At 34.5% G+C, this 24576-nt stretch overlaps 2 pseudogenes; both read left to right on the top strand.

Annotated features, from left to right (window-relative positions):
- Positions 1-862: 862 nt before the first annotated feature.
- On the top strand, positions 863-4215 carry LOC120115234 (annotated as a pseudogene).
- A 1044-nt stretch (positions 4216-5259) lies between these two features.
- On the top strand, positions 5260-22704 carry LOC120115250 (annotated as a pseudogene).
- The last annotated feature ends 1872 nt before the right edge of the window (positions 22705-24576 follow it).

Below are 24576 nucleotides of genomic sequence, written 5' to 3' on the forward strand. Positions count from 1 at the left end.
CTCTGACAAATTGAAGCATGTGCTGCTACCCCATCACGAACTGTCTAGGAACCAACTCCAACATCCCATTAGTTTGCTGTCAGGCGGGTCTAGATGGGTATGTCGCTAGTGGGTAGTCGATGTGGGGATGGATTTGAAAATGTACCCGCGTGGGCGGGTGTGGATTTGAAAATTTGTACCCATCATGGGGTGGTGGGAGGGTGGTGAATTGAAAAATATTAGGTAGGTATGGGGATGGGGGAGGAGGTATCCGCACCCGACCCGCCCGTTTGCCATCCCTAGTCAAAACTCTCATTGGCCTCAACTACAATATTGAAATCACCCCAATTACCCAAGGAAAAGTGCCAACATCACTCTCCAAGTTTCTCAAGTATTCCCACATACCTCTCCTAGTTTGACTATTATTACTGCCATAAACTGCAGTAATAAAAACTTTGTGGCCAACAATATCACCTGAAATAGTAAGGGCTTGGTCAGATCCACCAACTACAGAAAATGATAATCTCTTCTTTCACATTATCCAAATCCTACCTCCATCAATGAAATTATAATTAGCCTCATGATTCCACTCATCAGATAAAGCATCAACCCACTTAGAGATATTAATTTCTCTAATTATAGCATCAATGAAATTGATATATTTTGTTATTATATACAGTCTAAAAAATTATAATCTTGATAAAATTTTCGCTTACAACATATTATTATATTTTTACATTATATTGAAAATAGATTTTAAAATTTTCAGAAAAATCTCCAAAACTTGAAGTTTTTTAATTACTGTTTTTTTCAGTCTAAAAAATCCCTTGAATATCAAAATTGCAACTTCAGCTATATCTTCTTTAAAGCTTAAATCCAAGTTTCTTCAATGTTTTCAATCCCTTTAATTCTCTCATTTTCTATCCTGTTTTTCATCCCGATCCTCTTCTTCCTCTTCGGCCCAACTTTTAATCCTCAGCCCCTGCCCCTCATTTCCGCCTCCGATGAACTGGACGACCTCCGTCTCTTCCACCGCGCCACCTCCCCTAAAATCGCTTTCCTTTTCTTGACCAACACCGACCTCCATCTCCTCCCCTTTGGGAGCGTTTCTTTCGACACGCTAATACTTCACTTTACAACATCTACGTCCACACCGACCCCACTGTCAACGTAACTCGACCCCCGCCGGGAACTGTTTTCGTCGACTGCTTCATCCCAAACGCCAAACGCACTTTCGGGGCTTCGGCGACGCTTATCTCCGCCACACGACGCCTCCTTGCAAACGCAATACTCGACGATCCCGCCAACGATTACTTCGCCGTCGTCTCACAGTATTGCATCCCTCTTCATTCCTTCAATTACATCCACCGCTCCCTTTTCACCTCCAAAAATTTCGATCTAACCTCTAAATCTGATCCCGACTCGCCCGGGTTGACTCAGTACGGTGTCCTCTAGCACAAATCTTACATCGAGATCATTTCTAAGGAACCGAGACTTTGGAAACGGAACGTAGTGCGTGGGCACTTCGTGATGATGCCGGAAGTGCCTTTTGAGGAGTTCCGAGCTGGATCTCAGTTTTTAGTGTTGACTCGGAAAGACGTGTTGTTGGTGTTAAAAGATAGGACGCTTTGGAGGAAATTTATGTTGCCATGTTTTCGAGCCGACGATTGTTACCCTGAAGAGCATTATTTCCCGACTTTGTTATCAATGCAAGATCCTAAAGGAGTGACTGGCTATTCATTGACTCGGGTTAATTGGACGGGAACTGTAAAAGGTCACCCATATATGTATAAGCCGAAAGAAGTAACGCCCGAGTTGATTTATGAGTTAAGGAAGTCGAATTACTCAAGTTCTTACTTGTTTGCTCGGAAGTTCTCGCCTGATTGTTTGAGACCCTTGATGCATATTGCTGATTCAGTCATTTTCAGAGATTGAGTTTCTTCCTGGTAAGTAACCATCCTTTTAATTGTTTTCCTTTCTTGGGTGAGTTTGTGTAGATTTTGAGTTGGGATTTGAAATCTTTATGATAGATTTTTTCAACTACACCCTTGTTTTGAAGGAACTATTTTTAGTTATCATTGACATTTTCCAAACCGGTACATCAAGATCACTTTTTGTATGAGAATCTAGCATGATCTGTAGGTGAATGAAAATTGATACCGTCAAATGGAAGTTTTTTTATTTAAAACCTAATTGGAATCATTATTTTTGGGGATGAATTTGGTTCTGTCATCTCATTGTTTCCTCTTTTGCTTATTGTTCATTGCTATTCAGTTATTACATTTGCTAGTTTAGGATTCACTATTTCTAGAAGCTTAGAACAGGGGTGTTAGCGACCCGAGTCAAGTTCGAGTATTGTTGAGCTCGACTCAACTTGAAAGCTTGTGATCTTAAAATTGTCTAGCACGACTCAAACTCGAAATAAAAAATTGAAGCTCGACTAAGGCTCGTAAAAACTTGAACTCGAAAAATTCTTAGACTTAGCTCGATTGAAGTTCGAACACGAGTTCAAACATGAACCTAAGTACATACAAATCTTATATTGTATTTTCTTTATATAAAAGCAACCTATAAATGTTAATATTATTAATCATTTAATTTAAAAAAATTTAAATTTAATTTTTTTTTGGAGTTGCTTGTGAGTTTTTTGAGTCAGATATCGAGTAGCTCGTTTTGGTTCATTAAGAACTCGAAATGAGTTTGAACTCAAGTCTAGTCCATTCAAATTGAGTGTTGAGCGAACTTTGACCAAGTCAAGCTTGAGTAGCTTACGATCTGTCTCGCCTCACATACGGTCCAGCTTAGAATGCATTTGAGCTTGCTGTTCTCAGTCCTTCATAACTGAAATATGCTATAAAAAAATTATGGGCATTAGCCTACTTTTTAAAATCAAGGAAATTCACAGGTTCTTCATCCCCCTTTTTGTATATAAAAAAAAGCCAAATCCAAAATTCCCTTACCTTATATAATGATGAAGAACTTACTTTAAACATTGTAAAGAGCAAGATCAACGAAGATGAATCTAATTATCATGTCATTGTAGTCTTATTCGCCATATGTCATTGTAGTCTCATTCGCCATTTCATGCAAATATGTAATAACACTACGTTTAATGTTTTTTATTGATGTACTTTTACTTGACAATATGACTTTTAAGCATATAATCTTCCGAATGGGAAAATAATTTTAAAGAATGTTTGCCGAAATTTAAGTTACACTTCCGAGTTTTGACCAATTTATCCAAGCATTTCAGATAACAACCAATTTTGGGATATGCATATGCAAGTTAGGGAAGAAATGAGTTTTAGACTATTTTGTACTCGGGATCCTCTGGTTCTTTTTAGCACTGATTCGAGAGTTAATGCTAATTATGTGCCGTTGCAATATTGGGATTAGTTGCGGATATGAATTTGGACTTATATATGAAGCAAACCTTATACATTTTCTTGTTTTTCTGCTTGGATGGGAGAATTTGTTTGGTATTTCGTGTATGGGTGTAATTGTCCCGAACAGGTCGCTGTGTTTACTCATGCTTGTGATATTTCTCCGTGTCCTTAGGATATAGATGCTTTTTGACACCTAGTTTTGCAGCTGTACAAGGATTGAATGTGTCGTGTTATGTGTTTTCACGTACAGAGATAATGGACTGACTGGTGCTGCATTTTCACAGGTGGAGAGTTTTTTTTAGGATGTATCTAGTGGAGCACAAGTTGCAAGGAACTGAGACAGTCGTAAGATTTTATGTTAGGGGGCGAATTTTTAAAATTTTAAGAGAGAATTAATAAAATTTTAGGAAGCGAAACATATTATCAATCTAAAATACAAAAAATTAAATATATGATAATTTGAAATTTGTAGGGAGGACTCAGTCCATCCTAAGGGGAATATGGGTTTGAAGAGTCGTAAAAGGTGCACACAAAGTTATAACCCTCAAAAGCTCCAACATTGTTAGAATCATTTGGAAGACAAAAAGGAGGGCATAAAAAACGAGCTGCAAAGGACTGGTGCTTTTGATGAAGTTATAATTTGATGGTGTAACAGTAGGCAATAGCATCATTAGGTTTTTGTCATATTCTTGTGTGATTTGTACATATTATGGGATGGAATACAGCAATCAAATTCTAGCGTTGTTCCCTGATTGAGCAAAAAGAAGGGAAGTGTTGGGATTGGATTACAACTTTTTTCTTTTTGCCTATAAAACCCTTATCACCCCATATAAATCGGCAGCAAGCATCCTTAAATTTTAATGAACACAATAAGTATTTACATAGGAAAGTATTTAGAACATATACTACTTTGTAATCACCTTAGTTTAATAAAAAAAATTCTTTTTTTTAGTAGTCATCTTAATATCTTTCCCAATGTTTTGGTTAGTTCATTTCATCACAAAAAGAAAGCAAAGATAATGAAACCCATAATCTCTAGGAAGATTAATATTCCCTTTTATCACTTGGTCAATTTATATCTTACCTTAAATTTTAATGAACACAATAAGTATTGACATATGAAAGTATTTTTTATTACTAGTAAGGAGGCCAAAGCTCAATACAAATAAGTTATTGCCTTAAATAAGAGGGCATGACAGTCCCTATAGAGACAATCAACTAAGTGCGACAGAGGAGACAAAAGAATATGCAGGGTACCATCCGAATTGGAAGCTATTTTGGCTATGGAATCAATAGTAAGCTCTAGATGAATAAGGTTGTAGTCCACCATCCAAGCTCTAGATGCCATGTTTGAGATTTCACGTACAAGAGTCATCGGGTTAACATGAGAATTGACGGAGGAGATGAGTTGATAAGCTTCAGAGTAGTCCGTTTGGTATTAGACACTTTCAAAGCCATGGTTCCAAGCGACGTGGAGGACTTCGAGGATACTCTAAAGCTCTGCATGGAGAGGCTGAGAATTACAATGTGTTTGTGAAAGTCGATAAGCCAATCTCCATTGGCATTACGAATGAGACCCCTAATAGTACCATGGGAGTTTCTGGGACGAACTACGTATCAGTGCTGATCGTGATCCAATCGGTGGGAGCAGGCTTCCATTGAACTTCAACGGGATTGGTAGTGATGAGTTGCACGGTGTTCCAGGGGTTGAGTGGCCTAAGTCTCGCTTAGAAAGGTGATAGCATTGTTAGGTAGAGCTAGGCTGGAGAAGATCGTTGCTATATGCTGCTTCCAAACTCTAGAGGCGACGGAGGAGACGAATAAAGGTGTATTCCATCATCCAAGCTCTAGACGCCATGTTTGAGATTGCACGTGCGAGAGCCATCAGGTTAACATGAAGGTTGATGGAGGAGATGAGTTGATAAGCTTCAAAGCAGTCTGTTTGGCATTAGACCCTTTCAAAGCCATGATTCCAAGTGACGTGGAGACCTTCGAGGATACTGCAAAGCTCCGCATAGAGAGGTTGAGAAATTACAATGTGTTCGTGAAAATCGACGAGCCAATCTCCATCAGTGTTACGGATGAGACTCTCAATAGTACCGTGGGAGTTTCGGAGATGAACTACTACATCGGTGTTAATCGTGATCCAATCGGAGGGAGCAGGCTTCTATTGAACTTCAACGGGAGTGGTTGGCGATGAGTTGCACAGTGTTTCAGGGGTTGAAATGATGTCGTGATTGGCCTAAGTTTGGCTTAGACGGGTGATATCAATGTTAGGTAGAGCTAGATTGAAGAAGATCGTTGAATTATGCCGCTTCCAAACTTGCCAAAGAAGAGAAGCAAACATTGGTTTCCAAGGTATTGAAGTACTAAAATGGAACTTGTTAGACTCAAGGTTTAGGGATATACACTCTTGGAAAGAAAGGTTGAAAAGTCTGGGTTACGATGGATTTGAGAGAAACTGAACCAAAAGTCTTTATTTAAGATTTAATCGTGAAGAATGTGAAGGGTGGTTTCTTCAGTCGAGCCGCAAACATGGCAGGATGGACCATTGGTGAGGCAATGATGCCATCTGCTTTGATTTGTGAGAAGTCCCTCTTTATGGGAGAGCCGAAGGAAATATTTGATGTGCTATGGGGCTTGGATCTTCCAAACGATATTTCAAGAAAAATAAAAAAGTTTATGGTAAGTAGATTTATTCGAAAAGGTTCCATTTTTTCTTGAGTCCCAAAAGCAACGGTCACGACCAACTTGAGGGTTAGGGTGATGAATGTTAAGGATGTGGTCGCGAGCTTTATGGAAAAGAAGTTGGGATAAATGCATCCAATTCCAAGAGATAATCGTAGAGACAATGTCACAAACCAGTAGGTCGTCATTGATGATTATAGAATCTGTTCGCCAATTGATGAGAGGACCAAGCTGGGGGAAGTGATGTGCCAAAAGCGAACCAGGTGGCCATCAACTATCGACCAAGATAAGAAAATGTGGAAAGAGGGCCAGACCATTGCGAGAGCACGCCAAAGATGGGAATAGTTTGAGCGAGAGATATAGTTCTGGTAAATATCACACATTTTGTACTTTTGATGGGGGAGAGAGATCCAGTAGCTATCAGGGTGGGACACTAAAGCGTAGTGGTGTTGTGGTTTTTTATATTGTAAAGACCAAGTCCGATACAGGTTCAACGTTGGGTGAGGATGTTGCAACGAACTAGAGGGATGACTTTGTGATGATCGTTCGATCCCTAAAAGAATTTTTGGATGATTTGTTCGATGTTATCACAGATTCGAGTAGAAAAATAACAAGTTTGCATGAAATAAGTTAGAAAGGCAAAGAGGACATCATTGGCTAGGGTAATTCGACCGATAAAAGAGAGATTCTGAGCAGCCCGACCTTCAAGTTTCCTTCAGATCTTGTTGAGGATGAAGTTAACGAAATCACACGTGATCTGTTTGTGCATGATTGGGGTGTCGAGGTAAGTGACAAGGCTGGAAACTTGCTTAATACCAAGGCAAGTGCTCACAGCTTGAGCACACGCAGGATCAATGTTAGCAGAGAAAAAACTTGAGATTTGGTTTTGTTGACCTTATGAACAGAGAAATGATCAAATTTATCAAGGATAACTATTAATGAGATTTGCCTGATCGGGAGTAACTTTGGAAAACTAGAAGGCCACCTCTAACAAGCTTGAAGGGAATCCAATCTCCAACATCGACAGCTTTCGAGAAATGATGTCTTAATCTCTCTATAGTGAGGACAAAGAGGTACGGGGAGACGGGATCTTCTTGACGAACCCCTCTTTTAGGGTTAAAAGTATTTTTAAGGTTAGAGGAGATGAAAATAAAGTTCATGATCAAGCAGATAGTTGAATAAGAAAAACCAACCTCATGTAAGGTATCGAGAATAAAGTCCCACTTGAGTCGGTTGAAGGCATTCTCGAGGTCAATCCTAACAACCATCCAACCTAATTTGCCTTTTTTGCTTTCGTGGAATGCATGACTTCTTGGTTGATTATCACGTTTTCGGCAATATTCCTTCTAGAGATGAAACTGGTTTGAGCCTGCGAACTAGAATCTTAGTGATGAGTTTGTACAAGACAGTACATAGGCTAATCGACTGGTATTCTTTGAAGCAAGAAGGTTTGGTAGTCTTAAGGATTACCACAAGGCTATGGTTTTGTTGAGGACGGGTTCGATGGTGAAGCCAGAGAATATGGATTAGATTGTGCGATAGATGGAAGAGCCAACAATATCCCCGTGTTTTTGAAAGAAACAAGCATAGAGGTCATCAGCACTTAGGGATTTGAGAAGGTTCATATAGAAAAATGCCTTTTTGATCTTAATGGGGTCACGACTAAGGAGTAAGATATATGAATTGCATTTCTTATGGGGGGGAATCAAGGTAGAATAACCTAAGAGATGGAATTTACTAATAGAATCGTAATCAGAGGAATAAAGGTCTCTAAAGAAACAAATTGCCTCTTCCTAGATAAGGCCTTCATTAGAGAACCAGTCACTAGAAGCTAGTTGGATTGAGGAGATACAGTTGGCTATTTTGTTTATGATAGCTTTTTTTATGAAAGAACAAAGTATTTCTATCGCCAAAGGAAATCCAGTTTGAGCGAGATTTTTGCTTTCAAAGGAGCTGTTCATGGTCGAGGACAAGTTTAAGCTCAAGCTGAAGGCGAGAGATTCAAGTTGTTGGAGATAGAGATTTCTATTTTGGTCCAAGCTTTTTTTATTGGATACCATAAAGCCTGGACACAATGGAATTCTTACGAGTGATGAATCCAAAAACATTATGATTCCAAGAGGTAACAGCTTCAGTGAATTTACTAATAGTGTCAGATTGAGATAAGGCAGTAGAAGTCATCGAGCTGAAGTCGACCCGAGAAAAAATAGAAAGGACCTTTTTTGGATCTTAAATGAGAATAACCAATGTAAACGATTAGGGGTAGGGGTCAAATTCTATTCTAAGTGAAGAATAAGAGTTCCAGGGAAAGCTTCGAGCTAGTGGTTAATACAGAGACATCGATTATGGTGAACAAATCAATTTTCTTTATACCAGGTATAATCAGGATTTTAGCAGCCCATTATCAAACAGAGCAGAAATGAAGTTGCCATCAGGTTTAAAAGATCTCATGCAACCCTTACGATCTTTAGTTGAGGCAGTAGTATTGAAGTCACCAATAACGGTCTAGGTCTAGGGTTCAATGATGTGACAAGCGATAATTCAAAGATAATCCCAAAAAGGTCTTTTTTTACAAGGTTGGGGGCTAGCATAAGAGTAAGTGGTGAGGAAAAAATGACTATTAGATTTACAGAGGATTTTGGAGTGGACAAATTGAATGTGGCTGAATAAGATTTCAACGTAGAGATGATTAAACCAGCAAATCAAAATCCCATTGGACAAACCCTCAACTTCAAACCGAAAAGAGTTTGGGAACTTGAGAGCAACCTGATTGAAATTGTGATTGTCGTAGCACAGCTACGAGTTTTAAAAAGGTAAATAAGATTTGGTTTATGGTCTCAGAAATATTGATGAGCAACCTGATTGAAATTGTGATGTTCATAACCCTATGCTATGCATTCCAAATAAAAAGATTTAGATTCATGGAAAAATAATAATTAGGAGGGGAATGTGAGACACAAATAAAGGTTATTCGACCATAGGTTTGGATCCTAACTGTGCAGATATCTAGTTAATGTAGCTATTAGGATTAAGGGATGACTATCCAACTAGTGATAAACAATTCGGTGTTTGCTCTTATCAGAATAGTCGAACGAAGGTCATCTTTAGAGGATGAAGTCTCGACTGATTTTGAAGGAGCGTTGTGTGTTCATTGCATGGAAACACCATTAAAAGCATGTTTAGGTTTATTGATTTTTAAAATCAAAACACCTATTTTCTTGGAATTCAAAGATAGAGAGGGGGTCTTTTAGGCATACTAGACATTTTTCCTTTAGATTTTGACTTTGATAGTTGGGAGAAATGTCAGGACACGTATTGATTGGTTGCAGGATTTCGGTGGTTAGAACATTGGGAGAGTTCTGAGCATTAAAACTTTCTTAAAAATCTTGTTTGTTTGAGCTAAAATGTCGTTGACTTGCATCAGCTTAAAAAATGGGATTGATTGTCGGGGGAATGGAGGAAGCCTTTTTGGAAGCGTGATTAGGGAGAGTGGGTGTTCATGGATAGCGTTTCCTTTTCTCAACAATCATCCACGAGCCATAGGGGTCCTCCAAAGGTAGGTCTGATGAAGGCGAAGCAGGTAGCAGAGGGTTTTATTGTTGCATGTTTTCGGGCTATGTAGGGGGGAAATCTTTGGACAAAGATACAGATGGTTGTAAATACCAAAATGAAAACAAATGATGGGGAGAGACTTATATTTAATAATTTTGATACGACCATTGATGGTGTGTTTAGAGATTAGGGGCTTCCGGAGGTTCATGCTGACTGTCGTACGAGCAGAACATCCAAGGTGGCCATTATCTGTTTGGTAATCAACTTTGATGACTGAGCCAACTTTCTACTATTTCGATAAAACTTCAATTGTATAGCGTGGTCGATAAACCCATGAGCTGGATCTAAGCCATCAGACGATTTAAGAAAGCTCAATTCAAAAGTATACAAATTAATTAATATATAAATATTAGAAAATTAGTAAATCAGTTTGGTTAAAAGTAATTTTTTTTATTAAAGTAAATTTCTACTTTTTTTTTTTTTGTGATCAAGTATTATACCGATAAATAGATACTAAGGGTCAATGTTAGATATTAAGTTTTTTCTTTCACCAAAATTTTCTTATATTTTTTTCTTTCATATTAGTAAAGTTATTTTCCTCTGCCCGTGATTTTTCCTTTTTGAATTTTCCACGTAAATCCTGATGTCTTTGTTTTCTTTTCGATCGTGTTTATTTGTTTGTCGATAATCATCGTTCTGATATTATAACAAATTGATATCAGAGCTTCGGGTTCCAGATTATGGCAGCAATGAAGTATGAAATTCCGTTGTTGAATCGAAACACCAATTCTCGCTATGCGAGGTAAAGATTTAGGATGTTCAAGATTTGGATGTTCTTACATAGTTAGATCTTGACGATGTAATAGAAAGATTTGATGAGAACCTAGTAACAAATGGAAGAATGAGGAAAAGTGTAAAGATCGTGATGTGCATGATATTGCTCATGGTAAGCATTTGTGAGCAAAGTTGACACTTATGATAACCATGTTGATGTGAAGACTAAATCCAAGCCTAAAAAAACTTGGACTTGTCGGTGTGTTACTGAAGATTATCCCTTTGAGGGGTGTTGTGGAAGAGGTAGAGAACTTGTTCGTTGAAGTGAAGAATTGTTTTTTTGTTAAGTTTGGGTGTCACGTCGAATTTGGGCTTTGTCTCGAAACCTTTACACTTTCAGAATTCATGTCAAGGTGAAGATTTGTTAGAGATTGACTCAAATCAAAGTAACATAAATTAATTAATATATAAATATTAGGAAAGTAGGAAACCCATTTTGATTAAAAGTAAAAAACTTTATTAAAGTAGATTTTACTTTATTTAGTTTTTATTTGTAATCAGATATATACCATATAAATATATATTAAGGTCAGTGTTAGATATTAAGTTCTTTTCTTTCACCAAAATCATCTTGTATTTTCTTTCTCCATATTAGTAAAATTTTCTCCTCTGTCCGTGATTTTTCTCATTTGGTTTTTCATGTAAATCATAGTGCTTTTTATTTTTCTTTTCGATCGTGTTTATTTATTTGCAGATAATAATTTTTCCAATATTATAACACTTAGAAGGGTTGGAAATTGATTGATCAGTGTTTGACAGTGATGTAATGCTATTCAATTAACACTTTGAGATAATCTTATTGATAACTGACCTTAACTAGATAATAATCAAATTCGATATCCATCAATTTTATTGGGTGAGAAGGTTTCTAGATGTCATAGATTCTGTTTTGTAGAGTGTTGTATCCAACTCGACGTCCAAGGATCTTAACAAGCGTAAGATACGTTCTTTTAATGGCTAGAGATTGAACCCTTTTCGAGAAGTCAATTATGGGGATTCCTTCCGATAAGCTAAAGGAAACATCCTCCTCGCATAGGTCGATGTCATCTTTCTCGAGATCAAAGGTTGGGTTGGTTGAGATTGGATCATGTACATCGATAATCATGTCTTTGCAATATTTCGTGAAGTACCACCCTTTCGACTGAGGTGCAAAGGCGCATCTTTGGGGACGTACTTTATTGAATTTTAGCTGAGTCGGATGCACGCAGTAAGGTGCATCTTTGGGGACGCGCTTTCACAAGGTTTTGTTAAGTCGGATGTCACGGGGTAAGGCGCATCCCCGATGACGCACCTTCATTAAATGTCTTAATTACCTATCCGTTTTTTTCTCAACTACCCCCTCCTCCTCCCCTATATAAACTCCTTCAACCCTCCTCATTCTTCACACCAAAATCATCTCCTCATCTCTTATATAACTTAAATTCTCCAATTATTTGAGTTTTAAATTTCTTATTAGTGGTAAGAAATTTATTTTTAAGTTAGTATTTTTTAAATAGTTGTTATATTTTATATTAATATAATTATATAAATATTATTTTTTATTAAAATAATATTTATATAATTATTATTTATTTATTATTAATTATTTTTTGTGGTAATTATAATTTTTTGTCTACAGTTATAATGGAAAGTAAAATGATGTTGCGATTAGATGCAAATCATATCTCCAGACATTTTAGTGATATGGTAATATTTTTTTATAATTAATATTTATTATTATTTTTAATTTAAATTTATCATGAATTTATGTTAATTATAATTTTTTATAATACATATTATTTAGGAAAATGATCATATTTTAGATACATTTATTAAAAACCCATGTATACCGACACCATAATGTATTTTGACATATTTATCTTTTCGGGTTCGGGTATATTGCAACAATTATTAGCGGTTGCAAACTCGAACATGTCCTAATTTCTGCATTGATTGAAGGTGGAGACCCGAGACACACACATTTCATCTTCCATGTAGAGAGGCTACAATTACATTGGAGGATGTCTCTATGCATCTGGGGCTTCTCGTCGATGGAAATATTATGTGTGGTATGGCGGATGGTAATTGGCAGTAAATGTGCATGGAGTATCTTGGAGCTGCTCCGCCAGAGCTTAATGGAGGTATAATAGCTTTATCATGGTTGAAAGTTAATTTTTAAGTTTTGAATGAAAATGCTTCAGATAATGAAGTAAAGGCATGTGCTCGAGCTTATATTCTGCGAATCATTGGAGGAATATTGATGCCCGACAAATCTCGCAACCAGGTGCATTGTATGTGGTTGCGGCATCTGATTGATTTTGATGAAGCTAGAAGATATAGTTGGGGCACTGCAGTTTTTGCATTTCTCTTTAGAGAAATGTGTCGTGCGACGAATTATAAAAAAACTGCTATCGGTGGATGTCTCCTGCTTCTGCAATCATGGGCGTGGTTCGCATGCCTTTCTTATGCCGATCGTCAATGAACCATACATATTCCCCTTATTATTGAGGTAATTTTCAAACTAAATTTTGATTTAAATGTTTATTAAATGTTTTTAAAATACAAATTATAATATTTGAAATTAAATTTAAAATAAAATTATAGTATTCGAAATTTAACATTAAATTCAACTTAATATTCCAATTGAAATTTAAAATTGTATTTGAAATTAAAAGTTATATTCCAATTATAGTTCACAGTACTTAAATTGAAATTAAATTTATCCATACGTATGGTTTTATCCTTAACATATACATTAAAACATATATATTAAAACTCACGAGTTATAATCCCATTAACAAAGGCTCACAATGGAAAATAATTCGTAAAAAACATGTCGATGCTCTTTCCATACAATTTCAATGTCACAACTAACTTATCACTTCACATTTATTCAATTTATCCATAACATTTTATCCAATTTATTCAAAGAACCAACTTATCACTTTACATTTATTCAATTTATCCATAATATTTTATCCAATTTATTCAAACTTCACATAACGTTTTAATTTAAGTTCTGAACTTAAATTTATCCATATGTATGATTTGAACTTAACTTGTTGAACTTCCAAAAGAACTTAAATTTTAGTTATAATTTACCTGATTTCACCATCCAACTCTGTGTCTCTGGGGGATATGAGTGACATAATATGGCAATGATAACATATTCTCTGAAAAAATAATGGAAGGCGCGCCCCTGGAAACACGCTTTCACCACTTTGCCAAGTCCCCTAAAAAATAATAGGTATTGACATGAATAGTTCCTCGGGAGACATGAGTGACATAATAGGGCAATGATAACATATTCTCTGAAAAATAATGGAAGGCGCCCCCCGGGAATGCGTTTTCACCACTTTGCCAAGTCCCCTAAAAAATAATAGGTACTGACATGAATAGTTCCCGGGGGACATGAGTGACATAATAGGGCAATGATAACATATTATCTAACAAAATAATGGAAGGCGCGCCCCCGGAAATACGCTTTCACCACTTTGCCAAGTCCCCTAAAAAATAATAGGTACTGACATGAATAGTTCCCCGGGGGACATGAGTGACATAATATGGCAATGATAACATATTCTCTAACAAAATAATGGAAGGCGTCCCCCGAAAACACGCTTTCACCACTTTGCCAAGTCCCCTAAAAAATAATAGGTACTGACATGAATAGTTCCCGGGGGGACAAGAGTGACATAATAGGGCAATGATAACATATTCTCTGACAAAATAATGGAAGACACACCCCCGGGAACGCGCTTTCACCACTTTGCCAAGTCCCCTAAAAAATAATAGGTACTGACATGAATAGTTCCCCGGGGGACATGAGTAATATAATATGGCAATGATAACATATTCTCTGACAAAATAATGGAAGGCGCGCCCCCCGGAACGCTTTCACCACTTTGCCAAGTCCCCTAAAAAATAATAGGTACTAACATGAATAGTTCCCCGGGGACATGAGTGACATAATAGAACAATGATAACATATTCTCTGTGACAAAATAATGGAAGGCGCACCCCCGGGAACACGCTTCACTTGAATAGTACCCAATATAGACACTATTATATGCAACGTATTATAAACTTTCAAAACAAACTTCATTTCACAAGCTTTCAAATTCTGAAACTCTAAATTTCTCAAAAATCTCAATCCTCTATTCTCTTAAAATGAGTCGTCTTTCTGTTGTTGTTTTATATGATAGAGAAATTAAGAAAGCTGAAGAGGGGGTTGTTTTTAATCATATTATTATATCCCCTTAAACTTTCATTAAAGATTCGTGTAGTAGGCCGGGAAGGCTATCTTCACTTCAGTATAGATTTCCTACTGAACTTTTTCTACTCACATATACAGCATTTCAGCTTTCCAATGATGATGATGTTTCTATGATGGTTGATGCTCATATGGGAAGTTCATAATCTCTTATTGAAATGTATGCATTTTTATTGAGGTTCGTGCTTCTCGTGGTCTCTCATATTCCTCTCACTTTGGTATTACATATCAAGTTGATCAATTGATAGCCCAACGCAACTGATCTGTAATGATTTCATATCATTAATGGTGAGTCCAACGCCAGATGTCATGCCATCAAGTTCAATATGAAGGCATTCATCAACAACTACTTATGATCTCAACCCACATGGTTTCACCAATAATCCATATGACAACATCTCTTCTACTTCAAGGGACAGACATTTATCTCCTACTGTTTTCAACTTACACATGGAAATGTCATCGAGACGGTAATCTGTTCACATCCCACATGATACAATGGCGTCAAGTTCAAGGGGAGGACACACAAGTGGCAACTTCTTTGACCTCATCATTGGATTATCTAAAGAACCCTCATCTCCACCAGAAGAACCTCTTCGGGAGCCAGGTGTAGATGGTGTTGAAACGGGATTATTCGTTGAACCTGACTCACCACAGTTTAACGTACATTCTGATGATGATGAGGATGACATTTCGATAAATACAACACCATTTGAACTTCCTGCACATATGTATGGGGCTGATTATGATGCAATGTACGAGCTTGAATTTCTGGATCTCCCTGATGTTGGCAACTATGGACTTTAGTCATCAGTCAATGACGGTGATTTACATATTGGAATGGAGTTCGCATCGAAAGAGGAAGCAATGATGACAATAAAGATTTACAATATTCGTAACTCAGTTCAGTCTCGAGTTGATCGATCTACCACGGAGAAATATGTCTGCTATTTGCGTCCAACGTGCAATGGATGTCAATGAATGGTTCGTGTATCGAAGAGAAAGAGGAAGAACAACTTATGGGAACTAACCAGATACAACGGTCCTCATACGTGTTATGCAATAGGTATAAACCAGGATCATCCCAACTTGGACTTCAACATTATTTGCCAAGCAATCATGCCCATTGTGAAGCAAAACTCTCATATAGCTGTTGCAATGTTGATTTATGCTATACAGTCACAATATGGGTACACCGTCTCCTATAAAAAAGCTTGGTTGACAAAACAGAATGCCATTTGCAAACTTCATGGTGAATGGGATTCCTCTTACAATGAGCTACCCAGTTGGTTTCATGTTGTGCAAAGACTTAATCCCGAGACAATTGTTGAGTTTGAAACTCAACATCATTACGTGAATGATCGAGTGGTTCGCGATCGCTGCCAATTCTACCGTGTCTTTTGGACTTACCCTCAGTGTATTAATGCAGTGAAGTACTGTAAACCAGTTGTCCAAATTGATGGTATTTTCTTGTATGGGAAATACAAACAAGTTTTATTATTGGTTGTGGTCCAAGATAGTAACCGTAATATTCTTCATATTGCGTTTGCCCTCGTTCAAGGAGAAGACACTGAGTCTTGGGATTTTTTCCTTAAAAATTTATGTTTACATGTTGTCACAAGGGAACGAGTATGCATTATTTCAGACCGAAGAGTCGGGATAAAAGCAGCAATGGACTTTTTGGGTCCAATATGGAGACCTCCATATGTTCAACATCGTTATTGTGTTTGTCATATTGCTGCAAACTATTACGAAAAATACAAGAAGAACGATGAACGTCAGTTAGTCGTGTGCATGGTTATGTTACTTTTTTCCAATTTTTCAATCATTTTCGTATTACTTATTTATACTTCATATTAACTATTACATATTTCTAATGGCTTAGGTTACGAACTCTTACCTCAAAGGTTTGAGTCTATGTTACAAGAGTTGTTTGGCAAAAATAGGAAGGGGTGCGAGAACATTATGGACATCAGCAAAGAAATGTGGACAAATGCATATGACGGGGGGTATCACTATGGTCATATGACAACTAACTTGGCTGAAGCAATAAATTCAACCTTAAAGGGGGCACATCATTTACCAGTCACGGCGTTGGTCAAAATGACTTATTTTAGTTTGGGTCAACTCTTTGCAAAGCTTGGTGGACAAGCTCTTACTTGGATGCAAAACGACCATATTTACCACCCAAGACTAGTAGTTGATTTACAGAAAAAAATGACTGCATCAAATGGGATATTGGTTACAAATTTTTCTCGCACCCATGAATTATTTCGTGCAACCGAAATGCCACGTCCGCTGCAAAGGATTGAAACTAACTCTTTCAGAGTTAATCTGCAAGAGATGTGGTGCGATTATGGTTTATTTCAAGCACTCAAATATACATGCTCTCATGTTATTGCAGCTTGCTCACATTTACATTTGGACTACAAAAATTATGTTGATCCGTATACCAACTTTCATAAGTATTCAAGGTATATGAATTTGAGTTTCCGCCCATAGGTAACGAAAGAGACCCAAATGAGATTCAAACTTGGCTTACAATTGTATTAGATCCGTTGCTATTGAAGGACTCAGGTCGTCCAAAATCTACTAGAATACATTGTGATATGGATATTAGGGAGAAGTCAACAGAACAAAAAAGATGTGGGCGTTGCAGAAACATCGGGCACAATATAAAAAAATGTCCAGCTCTGTTATCATCACATAACCGTTAACCCTTATGTAATTAATATTCTATTTAAATGAGTGTTTGTGTTTCTAATATTTAAATGTAATTTCATTTTCTATAATTTCCCAATGTATGTACACCTAAATAAATTTTTTTTTAACATTTAATCCTTTAAAAATTATTTTATGATATTTGGTTAATATTATATAAATTATTTTTATTGGTAATTTTATAAAATGATTAATTATATTTATTTAATATAATAATTAATATTATTTATTATAAAAATTTATTATTAATTTTAAAATATTATAATAATTCCACCTTCTAGTTAGAGAAAAATATTAAATTAAACAAGTTAAAAGTTATAAAAAAAATTATGTATACGATGACACATTTCATTTTCTGATTGGATGATTAAATTTATTAAATTAAATTAAAATTAAGACTAAATTGATAAAATATGTAAGTATTGAAGATCATCAATATTTTCGTTAAATATTGACAACAGATGACTAGATTGATAAAATTTAAATAATTAAGTGATAAAATTAATAGATCGATAATCAAAATAAAAAAATAATAGATATATAACCATACATGTAATATTATAATTTCATACATTTTTACTATAACTACAATAAGATCAAAGTTGGTTTTCATCTATTGTTTCTTCCGATTAATGTCGCGTGGAATGGGTGAATGCCAAAGTCCTTGAAACATATAACACTTTAACCTAAATTAACTCCACCTTTAACACACATTTAAAAAATACATTCGATAATTCTTAAATTATAACCGAAACACTTTACATAATATATTACTAATTTATAATAACAATAAAAATTAAATCTTTATTAAAAAAATACCAGCGTGTCATCCGACTCAGCAAAACCCAGGTAAAGCGCGTCCCCGGGGATGCGCCTTACACGCGTGGCATCCCAGTCATCTAAAACCCAGGTAAAGCGCATCCCCGAGGATGCACCTTTGTGCCGCCTCAACCGAAAGGGTGCTACTTTGGGAAATATTGATCAAACGGTGTTAGAAATGGAGAATTTCGGTTAAATAGTGTCAGTTTAGTCAAATTACCTGAGATTTAAGGGTCTTGAAACAACTTGAATATGATCGAGATGAGGGTCAAGGGGATTTTCATCATGTTTACATTGTTTTTTGGGGGTCTTGGGTCGGAGAAGTTTTCAGAGAGAATTTCAAAAGAAGCCATTTAAATTTGAATTTAAAATTTTACATATGAAATTATTTTTTTAACAATGAGAATTGGATTTATCAATAAAAGCAATAAAATGAATCAAAATTATAATGCACTCAAAAAGAAAATTAGGGACAATAGTCAAAAAAATTCATACATAAAAACAAAATTATTAAATCCAAAGATAAAAAAGGAAACTTTCCGATGATAATGACGTCTAACATCAAAAGAGTTTAATAACCTTCATAGAAATCAATGTCTCTGTCAAATGAGATGCTTTACGAAGTGATAAAGGAGTGGTGCGTGAACCAAATAATTTGACAGACTGCTTTGGTAAACAATTCTGATTATATCGACAAACAAATTTTACCAAAAAGGATCTGACAATACATAACCACCAACAAACCAATCAAAGAACGAATGTCGTGAGGATCTTTGTGCGAGCACCAGCACGACCGCAGAGGTATACGAAAAGCGTACCAAAATTCAAAAGGATTGTGTCACAATGGTAGAGAAAATCGTGTCATGAGGATAAAAATTCTTATTTAAAATTGAAAAAATTCACAGAAAAAAAAAAGAAAAACAAAAGACATAGTATGAAAAAGAACAAAAAAAACAATAATCATCGATGATCGGTAATAAATATTAAAATTAATGTTGTTGCTATCTAAACAAAAATCAAAGAAAGACACACAAATACATCGAAAAAAGTTTGGGTTAGAGAAAAAGAGAAACCCTGCCTATACCCTATTTCATATGAAAAAAATTTAAATTTGAGTTAAAAAATGTATATAATTGTTATACTAGCCCAAATAAATATATAAATTCATTTACTTACCTAGGCAAGAGAAAATGACTCTTAAAAATAACTACTAACAATATTTTTTATTTAACTAATTACAAAGTAAATATGTTTTAAATACTTTCAATTATGTGATAATGAACACTTTATCACTTAATTACAATTGTTGATATTCGAACCTATGATCTTTAAGAATAATAATAATTCTTTTATTGAAGTAAGTTAATTCATGTAACTACTAACAACATTAAATCTGTGATTATGACGCAAAAATTTTAAAATATTAAAAATGTAACATAAAAATTACAAACAATATATATAAATGTTCAAAATTTATATAACAAATTATTAAATTTATTAAACTAATTACAAATCTAACTAAACAAACACAAATAACACATAACATATAAATATTAGGGTAAAGCAAATACATACCTAAAAGTTCAGCCACCAGTGACACAAGTATAGCTGTAGCTGTAAAATGGCACACGCGGATCATTTTAATCGAGTGGGCAGGTAGTGGGTGGTTTGTTGTCTCTCTGTCTGATTTTTTTCCCTTTGTTCAACAGTTGTCACTGTCTCAGATACAAATGAATGAGTGCAACTTATTGCTTTTCTTTAAATATAAAAATAAATATATATATTTGTGTCACTTAAATACTGGACCTTTAGCCAGCTAATCAATGTTGAAAGGACCCTCAACGTACCCAAATCGAAGTCTTCTTTCCAATGAAGTCCCCATCGATTGAACTTTCCAGGAGCAACCCTTGGAAAAGGCTTAAACAGGGGATTGGCAACATTTCTAGCTGGAACACTGGGATTCGGAGCTCACCACTTAGCTCACCTTGCCTGGAGACAAAGTTCGGCCTGTACTACTGGGAATTTTCGTTAGGTAAAATAATATGATCCAAAAACAAAAATGCATACTTTGACTAATTTATCGATTCGGCTTTTATTTATTTTTTTATTATTTTCAATTCTAACATTTTATATTAAAGTAAAAAGCTTTATAAAAGAAAGTTTTTAGTTAATAAACATTAAATACTATAAAATATAAATTCTTTTGTACTAAATTGAAATATTAAAACCAAAATGATTTGAATAGAAAATAACTAAAGTAACTATTTAGTCAAATATTAAAACACTTTTTGTTATTAAATGAAACGTTGGGAAAAAACATTTTTTTTAAAATATGAGTCAAAATAACTATAACAAAATGTCAACAAATACTCATAAGGTTTGATCAAATAATTATTTTAACTCATATTTTTAGAGTATTTTGGTCATAATATTTCATTTTAACGTAAAAATGCCCTTAATGATTGATTAAATTATAACTTTAGTCATTATTCTTTTTATTTGGATTATTTTGACCCTCAATATTTTATTTTAAGGTAAAAAAGTCTTTTTTTTAATAATTTTGACCCCTAACGTTTGATCAAATAATCACTTTTGCTCTTATTTTTTTATTAGGACCATTTTGGCCCCCAATATTTCTATTTAGGTAAAAAAATTCTATTTTAGGGTATTAGTGGTTTGTTAACTAATAATCGTCATCAACGAAAGAACCTTTTTATTTTAAAATGAAACATCAAGAACCAAAACACACAAAAATTGAGTTAAAATAACAATTTAGTCAAACGTTAAGTATATTTTTATCCTTATGTCGGTAACTATTTAGTCGAAACATTTTTTCCATTTTTCACTCTTTGAACGTACATTAACCTAGGAAGTCTGAAACTAATTGTGGAGATGGAATCTTGGGTTGATATTTAAGCTACAACGGTGTCGTTTATACGATTCTTTCCAAGAATGAAGGCAAGATACGATTACGGGCTGCTTATATTCATATTGACGTTTTGATTGATATCGGTTTCGGGCTATCTGGAAGAAGAGGTGCTTGAAATGGCGCATAAAAGAGTATCCACCATTCTTATCGGTGGATTAATTAACGGCTCTTTTTGTCTGCATTTTCATCTACCCCGTCTGGGCTGGCGACGATCTTCATAACTTGGCTGCCAACAATCTTGAAAAGCTTGCAACCTTCTTACAAGGTACCTCCTTGTCAACATATGTTGATGTAAAAATCTTTACATGTATTTAATTAATGATGTGCCAGATTCTTTGATATCATCTTAGACTACGACACATGATAAAAAAAATTATTTTTGGTCACAAATGATTTTGTGTGACAAGACACGTATCATGTCATCACTTTATATAACAATTAACATGATAAATGATATATAAAAACTTCATCTTAATAACATATGTTGATTGTTAATTAAGTAATAACTTTCATCTAGTAGTGTTCATTTTTATTAAAATTTAAAATGTTAAAGATTAAAATACTGCAAAAAAATTAAAATAATCATAAAGATAAATATTTAGAGTTAGTTTTGGTATTATTTCGCTCAAATATTATATATGTTTATATGAAGTCCAATGGGTTTAGTTAAAATCACTTGGTTCAAGCTTCGAATTCCATTTAACAATTATTTTGTAAAGGACTTACATTGATGTGATTTTGCAGGTTTTGGGGATGAATACTTCACAAAATCAAGCGAAAGAGAGTCAAACAAAGCATCACTACAAGGATATAAAAGCATACTCAATTCGAAACAAGTTGAAGAATCTTTGGTGAGTAGGAGAACTACTTCAGAAAAATAAAATTACGTCCGACTTACAATTTTATGTTAAGAGATAAATTTATAAATTTTTATGTTGGACAGGTTAATTCTGCTAGATGGGAACCCCGACACGGACGATTCAATCTCCGTCATCCCTGGAAACAATACCTGAAGATCGGGAGCCTCACTCGACAATGTGCTTACGGAGTCGAAGCTCTTAATGGCTGCCTTGACTCCGACGTTCAGGTACTAACACATCAAACAAAACTTCATATCCAAAATATTAATAACATGTGCTGGATTTTTAACATTGTCATTAACATCTTGTATAGGCTTACCAGAAATCTGTGGAAAATTTCAAGAAACATGCACGGAATTAAGCTCGGAATCGGGGAAAGCCATGAAGGAATTAGCATCAGCTACCAAAACAATGAGTGCACCATCTTCTCATTGTGCTCACATCGCGAAAGCGAAGAATGCAACCGACAAACTCAAATCGTTGCTCTAAACACGGCTGTGTGAGGACATAGACGTGGTGGAGATTCTAGCAGTGGCCACGGTTGCTTCACTGCTGCTCGATGTTCTTTCTTGTACCTAGAAAAATTCGGAGTCGATTCATGAATTAGCCACTAGCTCATTTCAAGAACCAAAAGGATGGGAAACAAGAGTTAGACAAGCAGAAACAAGTGCAGCAAACTTCTAATAGCATTGATTTAAATCATCATGTTATTGCAGTCGAGTAGCCTTAAACTTGAGAAAGAAAATAGTATATATTTGTAAATTGAATTGAGCAGTACGGTTGATGATAACATTTGGATTGTGACTGATTTAGATGGAGCCAAGAGTCGCCATCGATGGTTATATAAAGAATGACGAGTTGAAGACAATAAGAAGTCTAACGCTGAGGAGAAGAGAATAGAGTCCGACCTCCTTTAATCATACTCCGTAATTTATATATCGACTCTTAGTATTGAAGTCGATCTTAAGATAATAAAATACTACTATAGATCATTTGGTATACTTTCCTTTTACATTATCTGGAACTACCAATCATGTTTATGTTTATCGATGATTGCCCTCGAAATGAAATAAGATATGAAATATTTGGATTTAAATCTAAACATCTAAAGTTCAAAGTTTGCTTATCCTAAGTTGTTCTCATGATTATTAAGTATTATATTTTGGATTATTATTCCATACAATTTTAGTGGTATTGAAAATTTTATCTAATTCAACTTTTAAGGATGGTTTGAATAAGGCATTTTAAAATTTTGGATATTTTTAAAATATATTAGTTATAATTATTTTGTTTAAATAATTTTTTTAAATAAAATAATTAGACAGGATTTTGTGATAATACAAATGAATAAATAAAAAAAGAAACATGCAATATGGATATCATTATATTTGTAAGAATTTATAACTAATTTTAATAGTAAAAATATAAACATATATTTTAAAAATTTTAAAAATTATATTTTTTTAAATTAAAGGTGTGAAAAATTCTTAAATTTTTTAAGAAAATAAATAAATATTGAACACAATTTTTTTCTCTTTAAGGTGGTTCAACTCTTGTATTATAAATATAATATGTTAGAAGATAACTTTTACACGATAATTAGTTGAATATTTATTTATTGTGTTTAACTCTTCTAATTTATCTTTACGATTAAATTTTTTATCATTAAATTTATAATTTGTGCACGGATAACATTACATGTAAATTTTTGTTTGGAAATAGTCTGAATGATTAAATGAAATATTATTATTTTTTTAGAAATTTTAGTTCCAAACAGTTACGTGTAGACGTACGTTGTTAATAATAAAGAATGATTCTAAACATGTATTATCTTGTGATCATGCAATTTAGTATATTCCATTAGTACATCTTACCTTTTATAATAGAGGGACGAATCCAATCCTAAATATGAACTATAAAAGATACGTATTAAATCGATCACATGAATACTCATGTACCTATTATTTAGAAAGGAATAACTCTAAACCATATTTAAAAAATCACTCTAAACTATTTAAAAAGGTAAAATACACAAATGATCTCTGATTATAGGGTGTTTTTTGTTGAGTCCTTCGACTATTAAAAGTTAAAAAATGATCATTCAACTATGTATATGTTCGAAACATCATTTTTTTATATAAAAATTGACTACAATATGAGTTGAACGTTGACACGAAGTTTGAGATATGATAGTCGTTTTAGATTCTAGAATCATATTTTATTATATCCTAGATAGCAAGTTAACGTCCAGTTCAAAATATCATCAGTGTTTTTAACAGAAAAAGACGATATTGTAACACATGAATAGTCGGGTGACTATTTTGTAACTTTTAATAATCAGGGAACTCAACAGAACAATGTCCTATAGTTAGGAGATTATTTTGTAACTTTTAATAGTTGAGAGGCTTAACAAAGCAATATACTATAGTTGGAGGACCATTTGTGTACTTTACCCTAAAACACTCTCACAAGTAAAAAATATATATTAAATATTTTTATTATATTTAGCTCCGTTATATGCGATGATTAAAATTGAGCAAACCCAAACCAAAATTA

This window comes from Hibiscus syriacus, unplaced genomic scaffold (assembly GCF_006381635.1).
Source record: "Hibiscus syriacus cultivar Baekdansim isolate YM2019G1 unplaced genomic scaffold, ASM638163v2 tig00110260_pilon, whole genome shotgun sequence".
NCBI lineage: Eukaryota > Viridiplantae > Streptophyta > Magnoliopsida > Malvales > Malvaceae > Hibiscus > Hibiscus syriacus.